We start from the raw sequence: 27,923 nt of genomic DNA on the forward strand, positions 1-27,923 counted from the left end.
TTCCTGGTTGTACTGCCCAGGCCTTGTTTACTCCAAATCCATTGGGAGAGAGTGGGCTCTTTCTCCTTTTTCCTTCTCCAGAAATTAGTGAGAACACTCCTACTTCAGACTCTACTTAGCTCCCCAAAGCATGCTACAGCAGCCTGATGGACGAGCCAATCAGGGTTGAGGTTCAAGTTAAGGTACAGGGAGTGACTACATGAAAGACCCCTAGTTAATATAGTGAATTGAAGTTTGCTGCATGGGCAGCAAGAGAAAGAGAGAAAGCCCATCAGTAATGAGTACAGTTCACAGCAGGTACTGGACAGGCAGCCTAGCCATATGTCCGACTAGGTCCCAGACATGGAGATAGGTCCTGCTCTTGGGAAACTCACAGTCTAATAGCTGCTTTCTCTGTGTGTGTGTGTGTGTATGTACACAAATATACACACATGCATCTTTCTATATACATATAGTATATTTGCTGACCATGCTGGTAGCTAGTGCTCTTTAGACAGGTCAAGTGATTTGCTTAAGATCATACAGCTACGTTTGAACCTAAAGCTGATGATTCCAAATCCAAGATTCTACAATACCATACTTTCTACCTCATTAATCATTATGCTTTATAGCTGAAATATTAGGGCACGGGGCAACTGGAAAAGTGAATTGGAAATGCCCTCTGACAGGACCACTGTAAAGCACTGGATAACTCAAAGGGGTCTCTCAACATTTCAGAGGAGAGACATTTTTAATACCCCTCAGGGGCTAGACAAAAAAGTACTGACAGTGTTCTTTTACTGACGCTGGTTCCTACAGGGTGAGTGCATACGGTCGTTGCACCTGTGACCCTGGGCTTAAGCCTTTATCACACTTGCAAGATTAAATCCTCTCTAGCCAGCTTTGTACAAAGTAAGAGGAAAGAGAAGTCAGGCAAGGAACCTTCTTTATCTCTAAAGGAAAAGCTGGAACTGGGAGAAGCTGATTCTTGACAAACAATTCAACAGAAACACTAAGCTCTCTCTCTCGCTCTCTCTCTCTGTGTCTCTCTGTGTCTCTCTTTGTCTCTATCTGTCTCTCTCTCTCTCTCTCTCTCTGTCTCTCTGTCCCCCACCCTCCACCCCCCACCCCCGGCTCTATCTCTCAACTGAACCAGCACAGGATTTGAACTTTTCAAGTTGATTTGTACTCAAATGGATATGCGATCAACCCGAATACCACCCATTCATGCCTACCCTTCCTGCGTGACTCTTGTCCAAGAGAATCCTTCCATAACAACCACAGAAGCTCCACAAAAAGGGATGGAGGCCTTCCAATATTTCCTTTGACATTGCGAGGACACTAGTGGAACACTTGGGCTGTCCTGTCATCTCTTGCCCACACTGTGGGACCAGCCCATCTTCTTTTCCTAATCTTCACTTCCCTATTGGTACTCTTTGCTGTTATTCTTTGGAGTTCCCCATTAGTTATGTATTGTAATCTGCTCACACTCACCATGCCCCTCTCCACTGACCTCCGTGCGATGCTCATCTTTAGTTCTTTAGAGACTATTCTGTTCTGTGTTTCCCAGCCATACAACAATACTAGTAGATATTGGTATTAAAAAGATGGACTTTTGTTTCTGGAAGGAAGTTTGGATTTACTAAAGAAGCTTTGCAATTTCCTGAAAGCAGTCCCTCCTGCCCTCCCCCTCCTGCTCAATTTAAGTGCCTGCCTCCTCCTTAGAAGATGTGGCAGGCAGCAGTTATATTACTGGCCTATAAATCAATTTCCTGTTTAATGAAATTGGTTTATAGTTTGGTAATGTGACTTTTGTCCACCACACCTACTATAGAAGAGGCAGGGACTACAGCTCATCTGAGGCAAACACTAGTTTCAAATTATTCTCAAGACAGGGTAGGCCATCGATGGGAAAATGGCTAAATATCATGTAAAACTTGAATGTAAAGATGTGTTACTGCACCATAAAAAGTGATGACTGAATTATTCAGAAAAGGAAGAATTATATGAACTGATAAAAAGTAAAAGAAGCAAAACTAGAAAAACTCACGACTGCAACATGATAAAAGAAAAGAACAACGGAACACCACACAGTCTCCAGCTAGGATGAGTAAGCTAGGGCCCCCGAGGAAGAAATGAGAAAATGCACCTCCCTATCTTCCTTGCAGAAACAGGGGATTGTAGGTGAGAAACATTGCTTACGCTGTCAGAATTAGTTGATGTGTTGACTAGTTTTTTTCTGAACTGCTTTACAAACCCTCTCTTTTTTTATGCCATGTTACAAGGACTGGGGGAATACATTTTAAAATGAAAGTGATATAAAAATAAAAGATATAAATAAAAATTGTAAAAACAAAAACAGAGCATGGAGCAGGGCCCCAGACTCAGAAAATTCTTTTTCAGATCTGGCCCTGGGGAGATAAGGAGCCGATAAATCAGCAAGCTGCCCTGTTCCTCTTGAAGCACACTTAAATCACAGTTTGGATCCCTTACTAATGGAAAGTGACATGATGGAGAAAGGGATACCTCCATAGGTCCCTGGGATCAGATATGTTTCTTGAAGTATGAACTTTTCCATTCCCCTGCCTCTAGAAAGGATTTCACTAACCTCTGACCAGGGGCAGCAGGCATTGACTGAACTCTTTAGACCAGACCAAACAAACCCCTTTTTATTCTTCACTGAGAAAACCAAGCCAGCTTTCTGAAAAATTAAAGACATTTAATGCCAGGGCCGTTGAGCTTTCTATTGCTGTCAAATACACCAGAAACTAAGGGGAAGTAGGAACTAAGGTTTATAACCCATCCCTTTCCCCTTGTCACACTCTTGCAATCACCTCATAATTCAATTTTTATCATTCTACAAGAAATATTTTAATTTATTGATAAGCCTCATTATCGAATTCCAACTGGGCTTACCGGGTACTATGAAGGGACTGGATTCAATGGTCTCTGAGTTGCCTTCAGTTCTAGATTTCTGATCTTACAAAGCTTTGGATATAGAGATAGCTTCTACCCTTGGGAAGCTTATAGTCTAATAAAAATCTGCCCTGTGTCTGTGTTTTTGTCTGTCTGTGTCCATATACACATACTCAAGGTAGCTACTGCAAGTATCGGATGAGGAAACCAAGGCTCTTCAGAGAGGTCAAGTGATTTGACTAGATTTGAACCTAAGCCTAATGATTCCAAAACCAGGACTGCTTCTACAATACCATACTTCCTACCTCATTGATCATTACACTATATATCTGAAATATCCTCTCCCAGTTTAGACTGCCATGTTACCTCCCTTGAGGCTCTGTTACTGCCAGTGTGACTTTGATTGAGCAAGGCACTTTTCCTCTCTAGGCCTCAGTGACTTCATCAGAAACATGATGGGGATTAGATGACCTCTGAGGTTCCCTACAGCCCCAAGTCTATGACCCTATGACCATATGAGGCAGCTAAACCTGAAATCCAACTTTAAATCTCTGGAAAGCTAAGGACTTTCCCAAACTCCACCCTATCCAACCAAATATGCAAGTCCAGCAACCCTCCCCCTCCACTTCCTCATTAATTTGTTTTTCCTTTATTTCTGTATATGAGGAAGAGCTTTTTGTGGTTTCATTTAATAATGTTCAGCTGTACTCCCTCAACATCTTTACACATATTTCCCCTATCTTAGAATATAAGCATTTCAAGATCAGAGACTGTGTTTGTAACTGCTGGTTGGTTTTTCTTTTCCTTCCTTCCTTCCTTCCTTCCTTCCTTCCTTCCTTCCTACTTTCCTTCCTTCCTTCCTTCTTTCCTTCCTTCCTTCTTTCTTTTCCTTCCTTCCTTCCTTCTTTTCCTTCCTTTCTTTTCCTTCCTTTCTTTTCCTTCCTTCCTACCTTCCTTCCTTCTTTCTCTTCCTTCCTTCCTTCTCTCTCTCTCTCTCTCTCTCTCTCTCTCTCTCTCTCTCTCTCTCTCCTTCCTTGTTTTCAACATTCACTTTTATTAGATTATGAGTTCCAAATTTTGTTCTCCCCGCCCTCCCCAAGATGGCATGCAGTCTGATACAGGCTATACATGTACAATCATATTAAACATATTTCCACATTAGTCATGTTATGAAAGAAGAATCAAAACAAAAGTGAAAAACCACAAAAAAGAAAAAATGATTTTTAAAAAGAGAGATAATAGGATGCCTTGATCTGCATTCAGACTCCGTAGTTCTTTCTCTGAATGTGGATAGCATTTTCCATCATGAGTCTTTTGGAATTGTCTTAGATCATTATATTGCTGAGAAAAACTAAATCTATCAGAATTGGTCCTTGCATAATGTTGCTGTTACTGTATTCAGTGTTTTCCTGGTTCTGCTCACTTCACTCAGCATTAGTTCATGTAAATCCAGGTTTTTCTGAAATCGTATTCCATTACATTCATATACCACAACTTGTTCAGCCATTCCCCAGTTGATGGGCATCCCCTCAGTTTCCAATTCTTTGCCACCACAAAAAAAGCTGCTGTAAATATTTTTGTACATATGGGTCCTTACCTCTTTTTAAAGATTTCTTTGAGATACAGACCTACGAGTGATATTGCTGGATCAAAGAGTATGCACAATTTGATTGCCCTTTGGACATAGTCTGGTTGGTTTTTCTGTCACAAGTCTCTACCCACTTTAGTCCATCTTCCACGTGACTGTCCAATTGATCTTCCTAAAGCACAGATCTTATCATATCATCTTCTTATTCAACAGACTTCAATGGCTCCCTATTACCTGCGGGATCATATATAAAATACTTTGTTGGACTTTCAAAGTCCTTCAATACCTGCCCTCTTAATTCTTTCCACACACTCTTCAACCTAGTGACACTGGCCTTCTTGCTGTTCCTTCAACACAATATTTCATGCCCCAATTCCATGCATTTTTTTCTATTTTTTTTTGGAGGGGGGAAGGCAGGGCAATTAGGGTTAAGTGACTTGCCCAAGGTCGCACAGCTAGTAAGTGTGTCAAGTGTCTGAGGCTCCAATTCCATGCATTTTCACTGGCCATCTACCATGCCTGGGGTTCTCTCCCTCGTCATCTCCATCTCCTGGCTTCCTTCAAGTCTCAGCTAAGTTCCAACCTTTTGCAAAAAGCCTTTCCCAGTCCTCCTTAATCTTAATGCCTTCCTTCTGAGACTCTTCCTCAGTTTGTCCTGTCTATACTTATTTGTGCATAGTTATTCACATGTTCTTTCCCCCATTTGACTGAGATCCTTGACAGCAGGGAGGGACTCTTTGCCCTTCTTTGTATACCTAGCATTCTGTACACTATCTGGCACGTAGTAGGTGTGTGTGTGTAAATAAATTCTAGGTGACTGACTGTAATTCTTTTGTACAGTTTTCCAGTTCCAGCACCACTCCCTCCCAGATCCCCCAGCCAGTCCTAGTTTCAGGCTCACATCTGAAAAACAAACAAACCCCATTTTGCTTGTACTCTTCTAGTACTTCCATATTTGAATGCATCTGAGATCTCATCCAAGTGAGCGCTCCCTCCAAAAGAAGAGGCAATGACTTGCATTTATAGAGCGCGTTAGGGTTTGCAAAGCACTTTATATTCATTATCTCATTTGATTATTCAAAGGTACAGATCACAATTCATCCATGATCTCCTCTTGTGTACCTTCTGGCCATATTCTCCTTTGCAGAGAATCTCCCTAGGTTGCTGGATGACTTCCTCTGGATATTGTTAACAGTCCCTGGATGCACACTTGGTCTGATTGTCATCCTTTGCTCTCACTACCTGACTGGACCACTTTTATGTTTTCCCAATCATGCTTTTTTCCAGATATCTTTTCTGCTATTCTTTGCATCCAAGTCCCCGTTGATTATACTTGACATCCTTGTTACACCCACCATGCATCTCTCCTTTGCTGTTGGAGTCATCCACAATTTTGACTCTTTGACTATCATGTCCCATGATTTACTGGTGTTTTAAAAAGATGGGTTTTTGTGCCAGGGAGCAGCTCGGGATCATTGAAAGTGTTGCACAATTTCCCAAGTGCAATCCAGCTCACTCTCTTCCTTCTGCTCAATTCCGGAACTAGGTCATTATCCATCTGCAACGTCTGTCTAAGATATATGTAGTGATGTGCCCGCTCAATGGGGTACCCAGCCAACTGAGTATCATAAGCTGGACAACAGCCATTCTTCATCCACTTTATTTTTCCTGTGTAGACAGTAAGGTTTTGTGCCTTACCCTTTTTTTCCCACGTGAGACAGGGTTGTTTGGGCGGTTGGAAGAAAATAATTGAAAAGGAAAATGGATCAGTTTCTCCTATTCACATTACTTTCTACAGTGAAAGGCAATTGCCTGCTAAATGGGCAGCTGGGTGGCCCAGTAGATAGAGCACTGGGTTTGGAATCAGGTAGACTCCTCTTTCTGAGTTCAAATCTGATGTCAGACACTTACTAGCTGTATGACCCTGGGCAAGTCACTTAACCCTGTTTGCCTCAGTTTCCTCATCTGTAAAATAAGCTACAGAAGAAAATGGCAAACTGCTCCAGTATCTTTGCCGAGAAAACCCCAAATAGGGTCAGGAAGAGTCAGACATGACTGAAATGACTGAACAACAACAACAACAAAGCCCCCTGAATGAGTGGTTTTGTGATCAACACCCCAACATAACCAGGGAAGGAAAAGCTAAGAGCACGAACATAAGATTTCTGAAACCTAATGAGGGTTAATGAGGGATTTTCTCCATACCCAGTAGAGGTCTCTGAATAGGTGGAGATGGAGTGGGCTGTTTCTTAGGTCTTGATTTGGGTCTCCACCAACTTATCTGAGACTGCAGAGCCTTGGGGTGAAGAGAGTACAAGGTCAGAAAATCCTCAATAGCCAGTGGGAGTTCGAGGGAGGTTCTATGGGGGTGGTAGAGGGCACTTCCCATTTTCTTGGGATTCATGTTCAGTCACACATTAGACGTGTCTTAATTTTCTAGTTCCAGGGATTCTAGGTCAGTGATTGGCCGACAGGGATGATGAGCATGGGATCAGAGGGCTCATCCTTCTTAACTCTGATTAAGATTCAGAAATCTGTTATCTATAAGAACTAGGGTGCTACAAAGAAAAATAATTCACTTGGACTGAGCAGAGTTGTTTTAACCATTTTGAAAACAAGAAGAGATTTTTCCAGCTGTTTAGGAATGTTAGACAGATATGAAATTTCAATAAATTGCATAGGCAAGAAAAATAGTAAACAAAATAGCCAAAGGAGTTGTCTCTAACTAGCTAGGCCAAGGCCAAGGGCAATTACCTCAAGACTTGCTTCTCTAGAAAGAGCAACAGAGCCTTTGCTTTAAGGAGTAACAGTTTTCTCTTTGAATTCTACATATAAATGCTGACCTAGATTGAGAGGAGAAGAATTTAAGGATGATTCTAATTTTAAATTTAAAAGGCCTCCACTTATCAATATAGCTTCATAGGCATGTATTCTTTTTCTAGCAAACAATATCAGTTTCTTTAGATTTACAAAAGATAGCACTTGCACTTAGAAAAATCCTAAATGTAAACACAGCCTTAAATACATTATTACTAGGGGATAGTACTATAGGGACAGACATTAGAGAAACATTGTATTAGTTAAAGTTTTCTTGGCCCACTCACACAAGCTGTTTTTCTTTCTAATGGTTATGATTCTCATTTGGGAAGCCATCTATTATCAGGGGCTTCAAGCAGTTAGCACAGGAGCATGTGATGAAGACCTCACCATCTCCAGGGAATCTTCCTCTTCCATCTGGATTCCACACTGGACATCCTTCACGATAATGGCCTGTACTCTTGTCAAGTATACATTATCCTCATTTTATACCTTACTTGAAAATTTTCAGAAAACAATTGAACAAACTTGCTTTTATGGTTCTATCTTTCAAGAAATCTGGTATAATCTGTATGTATGAATACAATTCACATAGTCAAAGGAATGAATAAAAAAGCATTTATTAAGTGCTTACTGCATACCAAGCACTGCACAAAGTTCTGGGGATGCAAACAGTAAAAAGAGACTACAGAAGAAAAGAGTTTGGCTCCAGGGCAGATGGAATTAGGGAAGTCCTAAGAGTTTGTTGGAGGTGAGATGGGAGCATACAGAAATGCAAGACTCGATGTCCTCAAGTAACTTACATAGTTAATATGATAGTGCCAGCAGGGGGTGGGGGGGGGAACTTCAGGGCATAGAAGCAGTGCAGATGGTAAGGCCTAGTGGTTCTCTATCTCATTAGAAAAAATGGAGTTGTTGACTTCCATCTCCTTCAACTTAGAAGCAATCAAGCAGTTCAGGGTAGGCAAGGGGGCCAGTGCCCCCAGTGGTGGTACTGTTGCTGCTACCAGCAGCCCTATGGGTTCTGGAGCTGCCTAGGGCTGGAGGAAGGGGCAAGGGAGCAAGGAGGGGAAGATGAGAGGGGGAGAGAGCATATAAGCTGTATTTTTCTCTCCAGGGAAGGGAACACTGTGCTAAATGCTTTTTATACCTATTATCTCATTTGATGTTATTTTGTGAGACAGGCATAATTATTAACTCCATTTTATAGTTGTAGAAACTGAGACAAATAGATGTTACTTGTCCAGGATCAGCAGCTAGGAAGAGTTGGATCTGAACTCAAGTCTTCCTGATTCCAGGTCCAGAGCTCTATTGACTCTATCAAGTCAAATGCTTTTTAAAAATAGCCACACAATAAACAGGGCTCTTTATTCTCTCCACATTTCTGTCAGTACCCCTATGTGTTTACCATCACTATGAATGTACATATTTTATCCTTTCCATTAGACCTTAGGCTCCAGTGAAAACAATGACTATATCTTACTTATCTTTGTATTTCCCCTTGGCATACAATACAGCTCATAATGGATATTGGTTAAATATTTGTTGAATGAATACATGAATGAATGAGTGAGTGAAATTTGAAATGTATTTTTTTTATGATGATGATGGTGATGATGATGATGGTTGGTTTTTATGATGATGACCTGTGTCTGGAAGGTTGTAGGGAGTGGGGGTGGGGAGGTGGAGCAGGGGGGTGCTTAGAAATCTTCAAAACAATGGGCAGGCACAGGGAGGAATGTTTTGTAGATGAACAACTATTCCCCCCCCCCAGGAGGGTGTGGGGTACACCAAAAGGAATTAAGGTAAAATTAAGGATAGACCTCCTGGTGGAAAGGGAGAAGGGATCCTAGAATGTGTAGCAGAAACAATTTTTCCAGGAGATTTTAAAGAAAAGGCAAGAAATAAAATTTTGAGGATTGAGTGTTGACCCTGTTCAGAGACAGAGGATTGGGTGAGATGACTGTAAAGGTCCCTTCCTGCTCAAAGGCTCTGCTTGAGTCAGCCAGGCTTCTGCAGTTACAAAACTACTGTCTCTGCCATTGAGAAGCCTGGGAAAAACCCAACTTGCTGCTTTAGCCCTCCAGTCGCTTAAATCTGATAAAAATAGGAGCCGAAATACCATCTCCAGGCTGCTATTTTTAAAAAGCATCTGAGATGCCAGATTGGGTTTATTTCCCCCTCCACAGAGAATGGCTGCAGAACCTTTCCATTCTTCCAAGAGGCAAGACGCTAATGGGGCACACTTAAAGGACACAAGCCAAAAAACTGGCAAGACATTTTTCATTGCCTATCCCACCCAACCCCGCTAAACTTCTACCACCCCAATGGTCGCAAAATAGCATTATTGGAGTTCACAGGTCCTCTGACCTCTACTAACCGTGTTTGCCTCCCATGTCTACGATATAGTCTGACCTCGTGATAGAGCCCCTTCTTACTCCCAAGAGACTTTTTAATATCCTGAGATGAATATTTTTTTCTCCTTTCACAGAGAGAAAGACTGAGGTCCAGAGAAAGTAGATGAATTATTAAGTATCACATGCACAAAATTTGGGGTTCTCATACTTAACTCATATCTCTGACCTCCAAAAGTAACAATCAGTGGGAAAATGGATTTGAAATTTAAAGACATGGGTTAGATTCTTGCCTCTGTGTGACAATGGGTAAATCACTCAACCTCTCTGGGCCTCAGTTTCCTCCTTGTAAATAAAATAAGAAGTTTGGACCAGATGACCTCAAAAGTCCCTTGCAGCTCTGCAACTTGCTTCCTAGTTCCCGGACCATGGTGTATTGGTGATCAAGATGGACTCTTAGCACTTATTCAACCAAGCGCTCTTGAAGAGTTTGGCCTTTGTTCCCTTGATTAAATTAGGAGTCTTTGATGGCCTCCTTGCCTCAAGGGAAAGCCTAGTTTACATGGGTTTGAGTGACATGTTTGTGACATCAGAGGCTTTTAGACCACGTGGGTTTAAGCTGCATTTTTGTGATGATTTTAGGTCATGTGGGTGAGTTGCATGTGTGACTCACCTTTGACCCTGAACAAGTGAATGATAAATCATTATAGAAGATCTTCCGTATTATAGTGTAAGCCCAGCTTTTCTTCCTTCCCGCCATTCCCCCTCCCTGCAAGACTCTCTGGTTTGGAATATCAGACATTCCTTTCCCCCTTTCTTTCTTGCAAAGATTTTAGACTTTCTGGCTTGGAATAAAGAATCAGACATACCTCTCCAACTGATAAACCATGAGAATGTACCTCTCAGACATTCTTCTCCCTCTCTCGTTAATGGGCCCAAAGAATGGAATACATTCAGAGATAAGCCCAGGTAACTCTTAAGATAAAGGACAAGAAATTCTGAAACTGCTTCTTGAGGACCTAGCCAGTTCTCAAAAACAAAATGATTGACAAGATCTTCCCCTCCTGAGGGGAGTGGCTGCCCCTTCTGGAGGTGAACATCCGGGACAGTTAGCAGTAGGCCCTCCTTGTTGAGGAAGCTATAAAAGTCCCCACGTGGAATAAGCTAGTGGGGATCTCACTTATGGAGAGGAAGCTTCCTGGGATCAGTTTCCCTTTTGGGCCTTGATTGAGCTGGGCTGTGTAAACCGGGATCCCCCTCAGCTTTGAGAGCATCAAGTGCTGGAGTTCCCCCGAGAGGTGATGAATCTATGTTGTTTGTGTCTTTGTCTTTGTTGTGTTAACTGTGTTTGTTAGAGTATCTCCCCTGTCTTTCAATAAAAACCATGTTCTCTCAGGAGTGTGCTTTATTGCCAATGCGAATCTGAATCTGAACCTAATTCAGCTTAACCGAACAACAAGATATATAAAACCAGGGGTTGGCTTTCTTTTTTCAGAGCTCTGAGCTACAGCAGGAGTGGCGTGTGACTCTGAGCCAGCCGTTGTCGAGCTCCCAGCTGAACTCAGATGTTGATGGTTCCTTGGTAACTATGAATTGTATTTGGTCTGTTTATAAATGTATGATTGTAATTTGTTTGTATTTGCTCTGAAGTTCGGGGTGCTGGCTCTTTCCCCTGAACTAAGTGAATGATATTTGTACGCTAGATTAAAGTAAGATTGTTAACCCCTTAATGTTGCTTTCCTTAGTAAAGCAGATCAAAAGGACCTGGGCTTGCAGCGTTCTGTGTGCTGGTTGTTGTTGGTTTTACACAGCCACGGTAGCTGCTAGCCGGATTGTTGAAACACACAGACAAGTCATTTTGTTTCCTCTTTGAGCCTGGATGACAAAGCCTGCCTCATCTACCTTACAAGGATATCGTAAGAATCAAAAAAAGTGCTGCCATGTAAATATGAGCTACTATTATAAGAAGGATTTGACCCTATCGTTTAGATAAGACACATGATTAACCAACTTTTAACAAACTAAGCTGTGTCAAGTTTACAACTCTTCCAAGATTAGTCAGCATAACTGAAGACTTCACCCCCGTGGTGTCATTGTTCCTCTTCAAGAACAAAGGTCTGGAGGCAGCTAGGTGGCACAGTGAGCAGAACACCGGCCCCGGAGTCAGGAGGACCTGAGTTCAAATCCAGCCTCAGATACTTGACACACTTACTAGCTGTGTGACCTTGGGCAAGTCACTTAACTTCAATTGCCCTGCCTTCCCCCTTCCAAAAAGAAAAAGAGCAAAGGTCTAAGAACAACATCAACAATAGCTCCTGTCTAGAAGTGTCTGATATACTGCACTTGGTAAATGTTTGTTGATTGATTAAGTTGAAGTGGGTCTCTGACCTCTCCCTTCTTGGAATTTTAATTCAGCAACAAGTATTATTACAGTTATCCATTCCACGTCTCCACCTTCTCCATCATGGTTTCTGTATGTCATAGATCAGCATAAGAAACTAAGTTGGAATTTGGAGGGAGTTTTGCAGAAGCCGTAGAGGACACAAGAAGGCCCCCAGAGGACAGAGCCTTTGACCAAATAACCCAAATTTTACAATCATACAAGAAAGAGAAAAAATTCAGACTTCTCTGTTATGAAGGGAGGGCCAAAAATTTTTACACAGATTTTCCAGATTGCAGGAGCACCGTGCCTTTAACCCCCACAATGTGGAAGGGATAACTGTACATTCCTATTATACACAAAGCACTGTGCTATATATTAGACCTTGGCTATGGTAGGTCTACTAGACCTAACCTGTAGCATTTAATTTTATGCTAACTCGAGTTGTTCTCTAACTGTTCATGTGTGTAGTGTGGTCTCACTTGGATTCTATACCCGTATATACCTCTTACATCCCTCACAGCACCTAGGAAAGCATTGGGGGACATGTAATCCAGAACTTACTAGTTTGTTTCGAGTGACCAAATGACTCAGTTCATTGTAGCTGCTTTGAAAATGAGAAAGTTTTCACTGAAAAAGCAAGAGGCTTTTAATATGGATATTTACAAATCTTTTACAAGGACAGATATGAGCCCCAGAATAAGACACTTAGAGTACTGGGGTGGGCCTAAGGAAAGGGAAGGGAAAATTATACATTTCAACCACTAGAAAAACAAAGGATATAATGAAGTCACTCAGCTGGACAAGGAAGAACATGATGATCCTATAAGAGGCTACTCTTTAAACCTAATGTGGCCCACACAAATTTATTTGGACCTGGCATGGCACACCCAGGTAGCATCTTTAGAGCTGACCAGGAACACTCAGCTTCCATTTAGTTTTCTTCACTCTTCCCTGTTGGATGGACTTTTCACAATCCTCCCTGCTGCCTTTGACATTTTAGAGATGATGGTAAGTCTGAGAGAGGTTAAGTGACTTATCCAGGATTGTTGTTGTGTTTGTACTTGGTTCTCGAAGAGGACCATGACATCAGGGGAATGATGACATGACTTGCAGTTGACTTTGATTTGAATGACGGAGGGTTGTGCAAGGTCACCAACCTCACTTTCTCCTCTAGAGCCATCTGGGTCCAGTGACCAGATATTAATCAGGGTGACTGGAGATGACCCAGAATGCAATGGGAGATCCTGGCCCTTTCAGGCTAAGGCTTTTTCCATGTACTCAGAGTGAGGTAATGCCCATTCAGTGAATAGGCCTCTTTGAGAAGTGAGTCAAGGGATTGCCCCTTTAATTAGAAAAAAAAAGATTGAAAAAACATCAAGCTGGGAGGGGAAGACCCTCAGAGTTGCTGTTCCAAAGAGAAACAGTTACCATTGACATTCACTCTAAGGCAGGAGGGCCCAAAACACAGCCATCAAGTGGAGCTTGGGCAGGGACCTATTGTGGTCCATTCTATGACCTTTAGAACCAACTGGGTTTAAGGTTTTGTTAAAGGAAAAAAAGAAGAAAGGAAGGAAGAAGGGAGGAAGGGAGGGAGGGAGGAAGGAAGGAATGAAGAAAGGAAAGAAGGAAGGAAGGAAGGAAGGAAGGAGAAAGAAATCTAGCTAGTAAACCCCAAGTTAAATGGGCAGCTTCTGGTCATCAAAATTTATCTCACTTTGGAGAGAAGAAGGAGAAGGAGAGGGAGAGGGAGAGGGAGAGGGAGAGGGAGAGGATGTGCTGAGTTACCCAACTAGATGGCTCCCCTTTCACGCAGCTCGATCTACTCACAGGTTGTTTGTCCTTTGTTTTCAAAGAGGACCATGATGTCAGGGAAGTGAGTATGACTTGCAGTTGACTTTGATTTGAGTGAGGGAGGGCTGTGCAAGGTCACCAGCCTCACTTTCTCCTCCAGAGCTGTCTGGATCCAGTGACCAGATATTCATCAGGATGACTTACCCAGGATTACACAGATAGTGTCAGGCAGGATTCAAACTCAAGTCTTTCTATTTTTTCACATTATATTTATGCCTATATTTTTACTTAATGTCTTCCTAGAGTGTAACCTCTTTGCAAGTAGGGATTTTTTTTTGTACTTGTATCCCTGGGCCTAGGATTGTACCTAAGACATAATAGATGCCTAATAAATGCTTGTTGATTGATTGATTTGATTGAGAGAAGATGTGGAGCAATGAATAAAAAGGTAGAAAAAGCTCTTAATAAAGAGCTCTATGTGCTCATCACTGTGCTAAGCTCTGGGGATACAAATTCAAACATAGCCATAGTCTCTTCCCTCAGGGAGCTTATTTCTAAAGAGGGAAACAACACACATAAGAGAGTGATGGCCAGGGAGCTGCACTTTGGTCTGGAAAGTTACTTTGGAAAATAAATGAACACAACAGTACAATGGTGAGTTGATTTCATGGTTCGTGGTTTCAGAACTTGACGGGGGAGACTAGAGAGTAAACCCTCCCACACCTCACTGTGGGAATCCCTCTGGGATATGGTGTTTGGTGTGTGGGGAGGTTGAAGTGCAGGTCAAGGGTTGTACTACCAGTTGTTCAGTTGTTTCTGTCGTGTCTGACTCTTCCTAACCCCATTGGGGGTTTTCTTGGCAGATATACTGGAGTGGTTTGCCGTTTCCTTCTCTGGCTCATTTTACAGATGAGGAAACTGAGCAAATAGGGTAAAGTGACTTGCCCAGGGTCACACAGCTGGTAAGTGTTGGAGATCAGCTTTGAACTCAGGAAGAAGTCTTCCTGACTCCAGGCCCAGCGCTCTATCCGCTGCACCACCTAGTGTTTTCTTGAAGTAGTGTTCCGTAGAGGTTGTCACAAATTAGAAGGGGGGGCCCAGAGAATAGTCCTGGGTGTATGTGTGGGAGGGAAGGGATTATCTTGAAGACTGTTAGAAAGAGGGGAAAGGAGGGAGGAATGACTGTCAAGGATCATTTGGGGAGGAGGTGCGGGGAATAAAAAGGATTACCAAGCAGCTGTGATCGGCTTGTTGAGATCAGATAACATGAATTTGCAGTGGCCCCAGTTGGGACCTTTGTATGACTTTTTTCAGAGGAATTCTGAAGCTTGTGAGTTAGGGTGAAGAAAGCAGATGGTTCGACAGGGCTTGAAAAGAGACAGGACCAGGGAGCAAGGGGACCTAGGGTAGAGAACAACATAATTGAACCAGTTATCTGTAAGGTCTTCAAGCCTAAAGAGAGGTAGTGAGGTCAAAGAGGAACTACATTAGGAGAATAAGGCAGTGTGCAAGGATTAGAGGCTGACATAGAGATGAAAAATTGTTTTAGGAAATAGCCATTTTACAAGGCAGTTTGGATTGAGGCCCCAGAAGTTGCATGTCCTTTGTCCAAACGACAGTGAGAAAGGAAAAGACCCATATGTACGAAAGTATTTATGGTATCTCTTTTTGTGATGGTAAAGAGCTGGAAGTTAAGTGAGTATCCTTAGCTTCAATTGGGGAACAGCTGAACAAAGTATGTATATTGTATGGTGCCCAAAGAAGTGATGAAATGGTTGGTTTCAGGGGAAACCTGGCAAGACATATGAACTGAGGCAGAGTGAAATGAACAAGATCAGGAGAATACCAATATAAAGACAAGCAACTCTGAAAGACTTAGGAGCACCGAGGAATGAGATGATCAGCCATAATTAGGGAGGGCTGATAAAAAGAGTGCTCCTCAGCTCCTGAATGACAAAGAAATGATAGATGAAATATGCAGGATGAGGACACATGTCAGTGGATAAGGTCGATGCGGGAATTTGTTTTGCTTGACTATGTATCTGGGTGACAAGAGTTTGTTTTTTTTTTTTTTTGGAGGGAGTAGGTGGTAGGGAGAGACAATCAATGCTTGGTAGTGGATAATAATAATAATAATAAAGAAGAATGGATTTAGGAGAAGCACAGGAAGAGACAGAAAGAGCCACTGGACTTTGCTGATTAGTGACTCCCATGGTTAGCTGTGTCCTTTGGGAAAATCATTTTGGCAGCTGTGTGAAGGCAGGGAGACTAGGAGGCTATTACAGTAATCCTAGTAAGAGTGGGGAGGGCCTGAGATCGTGTGGTGGTTGTGAGAAGGGAGAAGGGAACAGAAGTGAGAGATGTTAGGGACGCAGAAATGACAAGATTTGGCAAAGGATTGGTTATGTGGGAGTGAGGAAGAGCTAAGAGTGGTTGTGAACCTTGAAGGATGGTGATATCTTGGCTAGTAGTAGGGAAGTTTGTAAGAGAAGTGGTTTTGGGGAGAAATGATGTCATGAGATCTTCCACATGTACTGCAATCCATTCATGCCGGTGTTACTTACTCAGTCCTACTCAAAATGAAAATGGGGGAGAAGGGGACCTCTTATTTACCTGTCGGTGATGGGAGTGGTACAGGATCATCTCAGCCACCAAGGGATCTGGTGTAAAGGGGGTTATTAGGTATGGAGGAGGGGCAGGAATTTCTTTATTGACACCTTCGAAGCAGCTATAGCAGGAAAGGGGAAGGAAATAAACATTTGTATATTGCCTGCTATGTACAAGGCACTGTGCTAAATGCTTTACAGATATTTTGATCTTAATATCCCTGAGAGGCAGGTGCTATTCTTATCCCCATTTTACAGTTGAGGAAACGGAGGTTAAGTGACTTGCCCAGGGTCACACAGCTAAGGAAGCGTCTGAGGCCACATTTGAACTTGGGTCTTCCTGACTCCAGGCCCAGTTCTCTATCTGCTGTGCCACTGAGCTGCCTCTGTGGGTGTCCAAGTAGCAGATTCATAATTATAACTGTTTGAGGGAGGGGGCCAATCCTAGTTGAGAAGCTGGAAGGTTGGGAGCTTGCATAACAGAGAAAAGGGGAAGAACGGGTGTGTGGGAGTGTAGAGCATGAGGGTAGGTATGGTAGTTATGTGCCATCCTAACCTCCCCATAATAGACAATCAAGGCAACATAACTTCTTACCTCCAGATTAGCAGGTCATCCAATCTTTGGGTCAAAATACTTCCTTTTGGAGACCACAGACTTAGTGTGATTTAGATGACTCCAAGTGAGGTTACTGAATGATGCAAAGGGAGGGTCTGGAAGTGGCAAGAAGCACTGAGTATTGGGAAGGGGGAAGAAGATCAGAAAAGTATGGAACTTGGAGGGGCAGGGAGTAGAAATGTTGAGATGTTATAGATTTCATAGAGCTAGAGGAGCCAGGGGTTTTTATTTAGTGAAACTTCATTCTACAGTTGTGGGCCTAGGAAAGGTAACTTGCCAAAGGTTGAACAACTTCAGGAAGAGTGGTGCTTTGCAGAGGCTAACCCTCAGCACAGGGCTACAGGAGAGGAAGGGAGTTTAAGATTTTAGTTGTATTTTCAATTTCACTTTTTAGAAAGGATTCTGAAAGTAATAAATACCAAATAATATAAGCGTATCCTTATATAAAGTAGAATAGAAAAAAAAAGATTAAACATAGAACTGAAAATTTCTATTAGGTAGTTTGCTTTTCTTTTTTAAGTATATTATATTCAACACGCAACTTTCCAAGTTGTCCTGCTAGTCTGTGTTTCTTCTGTTAATTAATAAAAATACTTCAGTGATCCTCTTCTTTCTGATATCCCTCGTCTCTGTTTCTTTCCCTACCCCCTATGAAAAAAACAAACCCAACAACAACCCTGGTAATAAATAGGCACCGGCAAGCAAAGCAAAAAGCCCACATTGGCTCTGCCCTAAAACTCATTCTGAAAAATAGTTATCTTTTTGCAGAAAACACTAGTGAATGGGAAAAAGGGGAGTTAGTAAAGGGTGTGTCTATGTGTGTGGGAGCTTCCATGGGATAAAGAGCTTATTCCAAGCTGTCTTCCCTCTCCAAGTGACTACTCTTCTAATCATCTCCTAACCTCCACCCCACTCGTCCACAGCCAGAGCTATCCAAGAAAATCTGCCCTCCTCTCTGACCTGGCAGCATGAATCTCCCCACCTTGGGGCTGAGCTTTTTGCTAGAGGGCCCAATCTACTATGACCTTTTTTTTTTTTTTTTAAGGCATTGAACTCCTTCTCCAGTCTTCTCTCCCCCTCCCCACCTTCCCACAAATAGACAAAACACAAAAGCACCTACACTTGGTCAGGGAGCTTCATGCAGAGCTCAGTTTAATTTGGCATACACTAATTAAGAAATTACTAGATGTAGGGTACTGTGCTAAGCGCTGAGGAAAGAAAGAAGAGGGAAGGCACCTTTATATCCCAGCGCTCAGCACCCTGCAGGATACAGATACAGGGATACAGAGACAAGCTTTACCCCTTCTCTGTGCCTTGAGTTCCCCAGTGGGGAAAGAGGCATCAGAGCTTCGGATCCTCTAAGCCTCTCCCATCCCCTCCAGACACAGGCTGAGGAACCTAAGGTCCTTTCCAAGTCTGAGCAGTTCCATACCCTGGATGCCCCTGCCAGCGGGGACCCCTACCTGACCGGTCTGCAAGGCAGGCTGGCACAGGAGGATCCCCTGCCTGGGGCATCTCTCAGTCTCTCAGGCAGCAGCATCTCCTCCTCCCTTCCACCTCCCCTCCCTCTCATCCCTATCCCCCGTTCCCCTTCCCTCCCCACTTCCTCTCCATCCCCTTTTCTTCCTCCCCTCTCCTCTTTACCCTTCTTCCTCTCTTCCCTTCTCCCCTCCTTCTTTCCCTCCCCTCCTCTCTCGTCTTCCCCCCTTCTCTTCTCTTCTTCTACTTTCTCCCTATCCCTTTCCCTTTGACCTCTCCTCTCCCTTTATTCCCTTTCCTCCCTCTCCTTCCTTTCTTCATCTCCTCTTCTTCTATTCCTTCCCTACTCTCCTATCTCCTCCCTCTTCGCCCAATGCTTTCCCCCATCCCTTCCCTCCCTCATCTTTCTCCTTTTCCTTCCACCCCCTTTCTTCTTTCCCTCCCTTCACTTCCCCTTCTCTTCTCCCTCCCCTCCCAATGTTTCCCCCTATCCCTTCCTCTCCCTCCCCTCCCTTTCTCTCCCGTCCCTTTCCTTCCCCTCCCTTCTCCTCCTGTCCCTCTCCTCTCCCTTTCCTCCCCTCCCCTTCACTCCCCCTCAGTCTCTCTCCTCCCCCTTTCCTCCCTCTCCCCCTTCTTCCCTCCCCTTCCCCTCCTCGCTGAGCTCCGGGGCCGTGTGCGCAAGCGTGTCCATCCCAGAGCCGGCCCCTTCCCCGCTCGCCGCCGCCCGCCCGGGTCCCCTCCGGCGCGGACTTTCCCAGCTCCCCCGGCCAGCCGCGGTCCGGGACAGGCCCGGGCCCCGGAGCCGCCGCCGCCACCGCCGCTGCTGCCTCCTCCTCCGCGCCCCGCCCGGCGCCTAGCGGATCGGAGCGGCGTCCCCGCCCTGACCTGTCCGGCCGCCGGGTCCGCCCCGCCCGGAGGGTGAGTACCGCGGCCGAGGGGAGGGGCGGGGTCAGAGAGGGACCCTCGGGGGTCGCGGAGGAAGGGGCCCGGGCTAGGGGCCACGGTTCGGGCGGGCTGGGAGGGGGCGTGGGGGAGGAGGGACGCCCCACCGCGGCCCGGCCCGGCGGCGGGACTCCCCGGGGGTTGGCGGAGGGCTGCACGCCGTAGGGAGCCGCCGCCGCCCGGCTGCACAAAGTTTCTTTAGTCCGGATGTAGGGCATCCTTCGGGGCCCCGGCATCAGGCTGGCAGTGCCCACGCGCTCACCCGCCCTCAATGCCTGGGCTCCCAGGGTTCGGGCAGAAACAGAGTTCGAGCAGTGGCTTCATTGCGCCAAGAGCCGCTTCCCATCCCCGTCGGTGTTGGCCGGGTCAGGCGTTTCAGTAGGCAGGGGTACCCCCTGGCAGACAAGCTCAGGTCTGCCAACATGTCTGCCCACTGCTTCCCCCTTCACCCTTGTGTGTTGGGCTCTCCTGCCCTCTACTTCAAGGCTCTGCCATGTGCCCTTAAAGTCTGGATTTGACTCGCTTTTTGGACCTGAGAGCGTGAAGGGGAATGGTGATCCTGGTGCCTAGACCTCATGGCCACCCATGGTCAAGGCTCGGGGACCTCTTCGGGAGACTCCTTAGGACAGACAGCGTTTGCAGGAGCCTGGTGCTCTCCTCGGCGGGACTTACGTGTGGTGCCAGAGCTAGCAGGACTTTGGGGAAGGGAGGTCCTGAAGCTGAGCGTCCTCTTACTCTCCTCCTCCCTCCTCCCCAAACGGCAAAATTCTGGTTCCAGTAGAACTTTGAAGTCTGGGCCCAGAACTCCATCCTCAAGGTCTCAAGTTGTCTCTTTTGTAGGTAAGGGTTACCAGCTAGGATGATCCTTGGCAGCCTCAACTGGGTTCTTTTCTCCCAGTGGATCTGGAGAGCTGTGTGGGACAGCTATCCGCTTCTGGATCTAAGTAGTGACATCCATCTGTGATATTGTCTCCCACACCCTCGATCCTGGCAGCAGCTGTTGCCCCGTGATGGACTTGGAGCCCAGGGCACCCCTGCTGTCATGTTGGGCAGAAACCCAGAAGTTCTTGTTTCCTGGCAAAATACATATAATGATCCAGTCTGTGGGTGGTTGTGCAAGAAGTTGGTCTTTGAACCTCCTGCCCAAGACCACAGTGTAACCCAGATAAGCAGGACAGTGGGGCCCCTAGGTACTGTTTCACTGTGTTTGACTCTTCGGGAGGAGGTACTGGAGTAGTTTGCCAGGTTCCAAGCACTGTTCCTAGCTCACCCATCTCCAAAGCTGGCACTGTGATGGGAGGTCTTGAGATGCGTGCTATTTCCTGAAGTCATCGTGGACTTTTGATAAGAAGGGTCTGGGATGGTCAGGTGTCAGGAGTTGTTTCTGACCCTACATAATGAGAGTTGTTAGTGGAAGGGAGAACAGTGTGAGGTTTGGGGGGAGGCAAGTAATTGAGCCTCAGCCAGGGTGGTCTAAAGTAAGAAAAACAGAGATGGGATGTTTCACTGTAAAGATTTAAAGTCATTTAGCCACTATGATGTTGTGGGGGCACCCTTCAGCCTGTGTGTGCCAGGGTCAGTGACTGACAAGCCTTCGGAGCCTGCTTGGTGCCTTTTGCTTTCTTTCTCCCCTCCTATCCCCTTTCCCTCCCACTGTACTCCTAGTTTCTAAGCAGGGACTTGCTTCTCCGAAACTGCCCTCTATACTATATTCACCAAGACCCTGTTCCTGACGTTGGAGGGTCCCTTAGACCTGCTTTTCTGGGTGGAACCTCGTTTCAGTCTGGTGCCCTACTCGTCACAGGTGTGAATAATAATAGTGGCTAGCATTTACATAGTGCTTTAAGGTATAGGTACTATTAGTAAGAGCTTGTTGTTTCAGTGTTGTTTCAGGAGGAGATACTGGAGTAGTTTGCCATTTCTTTCTCCAGCAAGTGTTACAGATAAGAAACAGAGGCAAACATCTTTGACTTGCCCTATGAAGGGTCTGATGTTGGATTTGAACTCATGAAGATGAGGCTTCCCGATTCTAAGCCTGGTGCTCTATCCACTGTGCCACCCAGCTCTCCCAGTAAGTGGCTGAGGTAGAATCAAACTCAGGTCTTCCTGACTCTGAGTCTGCCAGGCTATCCACTAGGAAGCCCAAGGCTAGGGATGCTCCTAGATTACTGCTTCCTTTTTCCTTCTCTGCTTGCCCTAGGGTGACCCAGCCAATATGTATCTTAATCTCCTTCTGGTCCCAGCTTCCTCTGCTTGTCCTAGGCTCCCTAGGATCAGTCACCCCACCGAATCTTCAGGACTCTGTTTACATGCTTTGGGAAGGGCCTGGGGTTTGATTATCTTCTCCCTTCCCCTCCATCTTGTCAGCCCTTCTTCCTTCCCTGTGTGACCTTGGGCAAGGACAGTACAGCAGGTGACATTTATATAACACTTTAAAATCTGAAAAATACATTTATTTACGTTTACTTGATTTTAACTTCTCTAGGCCTCAGGTTTTTCATCTTAAAACTGAGGGGTGGAGTTAGGCTAGGTTACATTTAAATTCCCTTCTATCTTAAAATCCTGTTGGTGGCTAAGAAAGAACGGCTTAGAAGTGGGTGAAATTTCTTGTGCCCTAGCCCCTTTGGTGTCAACTTTTGCCTCCCCAATTCCGTTCTCTGTGGTTGTTTGCTGCCTAGTCACTTCCCCCTCCCTTGAAAACTTTACTGTCTCTGCTTTAGCTGTTTCTGCAGCAGCTGTGGTGGCCCCAAGTGGGGCTGGGGTTTCAATTTCTCTTGCACCCTTCAAGACTGCTTTGAGCGGGACTCCTGCTTGCTACCCTGGGTACCCTGGAGCGCTGACTCCAGGATTTATTTTCTTTTAGCTCTACATGTTGGATGGGACCCTACATAGAGATTATCTAATTTAAACCCTACCTTTCTTTATATGAGAAAACTAGATTCTTCAGAGTAAATGAAGTGGAAGGGCTGTTAAGATGCTGTTGTTTTAATCCTACTTTCTTAATTAGCTCTATCATCCTGGGAAAGTCTCTCCCCTGGGGCAGTTTTCTCCTTTATAAAATGGAGTGGCCAGATTAGATGATCCTTTGAGGTCCTTTCCAGCTCTTGAGATTTTATGATTCTCTGATTAATCTGCCAAAAGTCACAGAGCCCCTTAACTTGATAGGAAAGTAATGCCAGAGTCCTAGCCTGGAGGTAGAGTAATTTTCAGGGGTCCAGGCCAGGGTAGATTGGAGTTTGGTTCAGTCTGGACAATTGTACCACTAATAATTTATATTTTTGTGTTACATTATCTTTCAAAGTACTTTTATATTTATTATCTTGTTTGAACTTCACAACAGATCCATCACAAGGGATTGAGGAGGAGGCGCTCATACTTCTATCCTTGAAAGACTGGGTCAGAGAAATTTCCCAGGGCACTAAGTACTTGGGGTTGACTTTGCTGGGGCATTGCAGAAGTGGCTGATGGGAGCTCTGTGCTTCTGCTGTTTCTTTAGCTGATCCTTCTGCCAGTGAACTGGGGCCTGAAAGATTTGTGTATTCGACAACCCCCTCCCCACCACCCCTGCCATTTTAAAGGAAATTGTCCAGAATCTGTGACCCAAGTGGGGTTTAGACCTCCCCCCACTCCCCATCCCCATCTCTGGTTCATAGTTTTAGGCTATACTCACCATATAAGTAGGGGCAGCTAGGTGGTACAGTGGACAGAGTTCCATGCCTGGAGTCAGGAAGACTCATCTTCAGTGAGTTCGAATCCAGCCTCAGACACTTCCTAGCTGTGTGATCTTGGGCAAGTCACTTAACCCTGTTTGCCTCAGTTTCCTCATCTGTAAAAAGAGCTGGAAATGGCAAACCACTGCAGTATCTTTGCCAAGAAAACCTCAAATGGGGTCACAAAGAGTCAGACACAACTGAACAAACAGCACCAAGTAACTAGGCAGCTTTTCCCCATGCCTCTGTAATCATAGTTCCCTTTTTCCTCCCCATACTCATTTGCTTGGCTTGGTGCCTGTGATTTCTCCAAAGAAGATGCTTAGGATGTGTGTGAGCAGCAGATCTTAGGTAAATTCTTATTTACTTAGCTAGTAGTCCCCCCCCCCCCCCCCCCCCCACTCCTCAGGACAACATATACAACTTCACATCTCCCTCTGACCCTGACCTTCCCTAATCTTGGGTTTGGCACCAAAGACTGCTTGAAGTCACATCCAGTGATAAGTCAGACTTTCCACTCTTTGTGTGACCTTGAAGAGGTCATCAGCTGGACATTCAGAGGCCTTAGTTTTATTCCCTTGCACCATCTTCAGCAGCTAGGTGACTTAGTGGGTAGAGGAGTCTGGAGTCTGGAAGACTTGAGTTCAGATTCAGCCTCAGACACACATCAGCTGTGTGACCCTGGGCAAATCACTTAATCTCTCTCTGCCTCAGTTTCCATAACTGTAAAATGAGAAAGTATTTATAAAGTGCCTAGCACAGTGCCTGGCACTTAGTAGGTGCTTAGTAAATGCTTGTTTCCTCCCCTCCCTCCCTTCTATGAATTCACCCATTAATAACTGGGGGTAGGAGGAAGGAGAGATGGAGGGGATGGTGTGAGTGACACAGAACCCTCTTTGTTTGGACCAGGGGTGTCCATCCGGAGACCAGCTGCTTACTCTTGACTGTGGAATAAAATGTAATTGCAAACTTTTAACGAGATAAATAAAAACCCAACATAGATAATGTTAATTTACTGTTTTCTGTTTCTATTCAATTTTGACACCACTGTTGGAGATGAAGGACATGGATGTCTCCAGGCTATTTTGGGGGGTCCTGGGTTCACACATCTCTAGGATGGTGGGCAGTGAGGTTTCTATTGTGGGAACTGTGTTGCTTAGGAGTGTTTAGACTTTGGTCTGGAGTTTAAATGTTGCCTTGGGTGATTTTTCAGGAGTAGGTGGGGCTCCAGACCTCTTACCTCCCAGGCTTTATTCTTTGTCTCAAGTCTATGCAGGACTGACTTCAATTTAGCATAGTTTTTGTAGGTCTGGAGAGGCTGAGCAGACCTGGGCCTAGGTAGTGGATTTCCATGCAAATGCTTACTTCCTACCTACCTACCTGTGGGACCTTAGGTAAGTCACTTTCCTGCCACTAGCTCTGAGTTTTCTCATCCATAAAATGAGAGGCTGGATTAGAGAGTTGATCTTTAAAACCCTTTCCTGCTTTAAATCTTGTCATCCAAAGGAGTGAAGTTGTGATGTCCTCCCCCTCCAATATGAAGGGCTGAACTAGGGTTGGACCTGAAACTATTAATTAGCTAGGCCTAGTCTGCTCAACCTCCTAGCTTTAGCAGAGGGCCTGGCATAGAGCAGACACTTAACAAATATTTGTTTTAATTGGATTTTGTATTAGATTCCATTTCTGGTTCATCAGGGAGAGAAGTGCTGGCCAGATGGGAGGCATGGTTCTAACTTCTCCCTCAGTTTTCCTACCAAGACCCATAGGACAAAGCCTCTTTGCATTCTCAGGGAGGAGATGCCAAAGCTGGGCTTGTGAAGTTTTTTTGGGTTGGATGCCTTTCCTATGCTGCTTTCTTCACTGCCTCATTCCATTCTTGGGCACCCTGGGGTTTGGGGATATCTTTAGGGTATGGAGGATGGGGAGGGGTAAGTCAGGGAGGCAGGTGACCTTATGGGTAGGGCTCCAGGTGCTAAGGAGATTTTAGGAGCTACTCTCCTCTGTTCAGGGTGGGGAGAAGAGATGGTGTTTGTGATATGGGGTAGCAGTTCCCTTCACCCCCTGAGCAAGTTGCATGGTGTAAATTATAGGATCCTGCCTCTAGAGGAGAATACAAGAGGCCTAAGGTGCACTCCTAATTAGTCTGTGCCCACCAGCCTGGCCCCACGCTGGTGGCTCTGTTTGCCTGGGAGCATCTGTATCCCAAGTTCACCTGGGTTTGTGCCAAGCATGTATAGTAAATTCATAGAATGTTTTCATTGAGAGTGACCTTAGAGAACATCTAGTTTGACCCTTCCTCACCTTACAGATTAGGAAACCAAAACCAGCATTGTCTTATATGTTCTGGTCTCCATCCCCTGAATCTCTTCCTGGAGGCCTCAATAACCTGAGCTCAGTCAGTTGGAATGTTAGCCCCTCTATCCATCGGGTAGGGCTCCCTTCCCTCCCTTCCTCCTTTCCCACTCCCCCCCCCCCACTGTCTCTCTCTTTCTCCTGGCTCCCCTCCTCCTTCTTCTCTCCCTTTTCCGCCCTCCTATAATTGCTTCCATCTGGCCAGCCGACTCTGACTCTTCCTTTGGAAACAGGGTTTCCAGCTCTGCCTTCCCACACCACTGAATAGACCAGTCCTCAAAACCATCAGAAACATAATGGAGAGAGGGGTAGGGAGGTGGTTGCCCAGGTTGGAGCTCTGTCTCTATGTAGAAATTTCAGATTTGGGGATGAAGTAATAATAGCTAACACTTATTTAGCACTTCAGGGTTTGCAAAGTTCTTTACATTTACTGTCTCATAGTGAGGTCGACACTGGTATTCTCATTTTACAGATGAAGAAACTGAGGCTGACTTGCCCAGAATCACACAGTTAGAAAGTGTCTGAGACAGGGTTTGAACTCAGGTCTCTCTGACTGCCAAATTTAGCACTCTCACCTCCATGCTACCTATGCCCTCTTTTAGGCCTGTCTGTCTTAGGTTAGAGGGGACTCAGGTGAGATCTGGATGCTCCCGCCTGACTTTTGCTTACTTGTTGTTGGCAAGTATGGGGTTGTGGAAAGGATCCTGGCTAACGAGTCTGGGGATGAGGATTTAAATCCTGGCTCCTCCTACCCATGTGACTTTGGAGGAGTGATTTCTCCTACTTGGCTCTCCATTTTCTCATGAAGGGGCTGGATTAGAGGACCTTGAAGATCACTTCTTACTTTAAATCCTGTCACCCATAGGAATGCATTTATGACTCCCACTATGAAATTGAATTAAGTGAGCATTTATTAAATGTCTGCTATGTGCTAGGGGAGAGACCTAGGGTGTACATGTGAACAGATAAGCCAAAACAGACCTTAGCAAATGAGACTCATTAGCAACTTCAGCCTAGGCAAAGTTTCTTTGACTAGAAGTATATTCAGGCTAGGAGGAGAAACTCTTAGTTTCTGCTTAGGTGTCAGCCAGATATGGATTAGGGAACCTTGTCCTGGGGCTGAGCAGTTGCTTCCATGGGATGGGGAGAAGGCGAGGCGGTCTTGTCCTTTTCCTAGCCTGTCCCTGAGCTGTGGCTAATAGGCACCCTGGCTGCACTGCAGAGGCTCAGTGATGGAAGGCTTTGGTACAAACGAAGATTCTCTGTGTATATAGGCTGTGCCCATCTCCCTGTATCTGGATTGGATAGAATCCTACATCCCAGTCACATTTTCTTGGCCTGATATTCAGGGCCTTTAACTTTCACCTCCAGCCTTATTTCTTAACGCTGCCCTACACACAACCTATATTATGCCAAATTCAGCACTCTCACCTCTGTGCTACCTAACTAACTTGGTAACTTTCTGTCTAACATGCCAGATATGTCCCTGGCTTGCTCTGCCTGGAATGCCCTTCTTCCTCTCTCCCTTTCCAAGTTGTTGGCATTCTCGGAGAACAAGTGGAATGGACTCTTGGAACTCAGGAGAGAGGAGGAACATGAGAGATAGTCTGCATCTTGACCCCTAATGGGTAGAATTTCTAAAGACCTGAATTTTAACTCAGCTCTGCCACTAACTAGCTGTGCCAGCCAAGGTTAATCTCTCCAGGCTTCAGTGTGAATCAAGCATCTCCAAGGTTCTTTCCAGCTCTAACATCCTCTGGTCCCATAGGTCTCTGGGCTTCATTAACCATCCTAATGCCTTGGATGGATAAATTAAGTCCTGGAGAGGTGAGGTGATTGACCAGAGATCATACATTTGGTTAGTGGTTCAGCGCTCTTAATATTTTACACTATCTCCTAATAATAAGCATTTGAAAGCATTTGGAAAAGCTGAGCACACTATCCAGCTGCTAAGTATCCTGGCTTGTTGGGAAGCTGGGTTGGTTATAGCATTCTGTACATCTCTGTGCCCTGCTCCGCTGGGTCTGGTCAGAGAGCAGAGGTGAAGGGAAGAAGTTACCAAGTAGGTTCCCTTTGAAGACAGAATCGCTGAATAGAGTTGGGAGGCACCTTAGAAGCAATCTAGTTCAGTCCTCTCATTTTACAGATGAGTAAACAGGTTCAGCCCAAGGTCACCCAAATAGTAAGGGGCAGTACTAGTTTCTGAGACAGGTCTCTCTGACTGCCAAGCCCAGTATTCTTTCCCCTGTGCTACCTAGGTGTCCCAACCTTGGAGTAGCAGTGGCCAGTGCCTCTGCCAGTATTGGGGTGATGGGAGCTTTACTGTAGGGATGCCCCTTTTAAGCTTGTCTTGGGTCAGAGGGACTCAGCTGAGATCTGGTTGCCCCTAC

General features: G+C 45.1%; 1 protein-coding gene across 2 annotated transcripts in view; it reads left to right on the top strand.

Moving 5' to 3' along the window:
- Positions 1-19,224: 19,224 nt before the first annotated feature.
- Positions 19,225-27,923, top strand: part of ST3GAL4 (ST3 beta-galactoside alpha-2,3-sialyltransferase 4) — a 43,216-nt gene continuing 34,517 nt past the window's right edge. Inside the window, exon 1 of one of the 2 annotated variants that reach the window (XM_036744275.1) lies at positions 19,225-19,447. The gene's annotated coding sequence lies outside the window, so the exon portion shown is untranslated. The remainder of the gene's footprint in view (positions 19,448-27,923) is intronic. The other variant, XM_036744274.1, reaches the window with a different exon arrangement.

This window comes from Trichosurus vulpecula, chromosome 2 (genome assembly GCF_011100635.1).
Source record: "Trichosurus vulpecula isolate mTriVul1 chromosome 2, mTriVul1.pri, whole genome shotgun sequence".
Lineage (NCBI taxonomy): Eukaryota > Metazoa > Chordata > Mammalia > Diprotodontia > Phalangeridae > Trichosurus > Trichosurus vulpecula.